Below are 1,360 nucleotides of genomic sequence, written 5' to 3'. Positions count from 1 at the left end.
GGGGGGGGGGGGGGGGGGGGGGGGGGGACAAGAAAAGAAATAGATCCCAAGTATTGTAATTGGAGCAACATATCTACTTTGATTACTTGTATATCCCCCAGGTAGAAGACACAAAGAAAAAACCCGATTATTCTGGGAACCCGACATTAATCGCCTCACATGAAATAAAGTGTGATACAGCTGGCCTTTTCTTTCCTCGAATCTTCAGCGGCGTCTATAACAAAAACAGGGCAGAAACTGATAAAAAGGTTATGGTCTATGTCCATCTAATATATACATGTATATTAAATCATTGATACGAAAATGAAAATAGAAAGAAGATCCTTAATAATTTTGAAAGACTCGCTACCTTATTATAATGAACTGCTGAAACGGACTGATAGATGTTCCCTATAACATTGTCTTTGGCAAAATATTCACGCCAAAGACGATACATCCTGGATACCCAGGACTTACGCTCACTTTCACTCTCTACACGTGTAGAGAGCAAACGTTTGCATAACCCCTGGATATCGAGAATGAAGACGATACACATGGAGAGAAACAGGAAGTGATATCGAGAATGAAGACGATACACATGGAGAGTAACAGGAAGTGATATCGACAATGAAGACGATACACATGGAGAGAAACAGGAAGTGAGGAGACATTGAATTTAAAGAAAAGAAATTACCACTCCTTTATGATGATCGTGTCAATGAAAGTAAAAGTAGGTCAAACATCTGATTTGGTGTTTTTTTTCTCTGTGAAGATTCTTCAAATACGACTTATCTAGGTTTCCATAGCAGTTTCATTGTAAGACTCCATATTTAGATTTCGTGTTTTTTCATTGTCTATCACCATGAGGTCTTACTAAAAACGCCGTGTCTGTTTCCCATACCGGTCTTATGTCACGAAAAGATTATTGTGCTTTTCATACAACACTTTTTTAGCCCACCGTCATCTGATGGTGGGCTATTCAAATCACCCTGCGTCCGTGGTCCGTCGTCCGTCGTCCGTCTGTTGTCCGCCGTCCGTCGTCCGTAGTCCGTCCGTAAACAATTCTTGTTATCGGTATTTCTCAAGAAGTACCAGAGGGATATGTCTCAAATTATATATGCAGGCTCCCCTTGGTCCTTAGCTGTGCAGGGCAACTTTTGAGACTGATCGGATAAACAACATGGCCGACAGGCAGCCATCTTGGATTTTGATAGTGAAAGTTTGTCATCGCTATTTCTCAAGAAGTACTAAAGGGATATTTCTCAAATTATATATGCAGGTTCCCCTTAGTCCTGAGCTGTGCAGAGCAACTTTTGAGACTGATCGGATAAACAACATGGCCGACAGGCAGCCATCTTGGATTTTGATAGTGAAAGTTTGT

Source organism: Mizuhopecten yessoensis, unplaced genomic scaffold (genome assembly GCF_002113885.1).
Source record: "Mizuhopecten yessoensis strain PY_sf001 unplaced genomic scaffold, ASM211388v2 scaffold6383, whole genome shotgun sequence".
Lineage (NCBI taxonomy): Eukaryota > Metazoa > Mollusca > Bivalvia > Pectinida > Pectinidae > Mizuhopecten > Mizuhopecten yessoensis.
Note: the sequence above shows the minus strand (reverse complement) of the source record.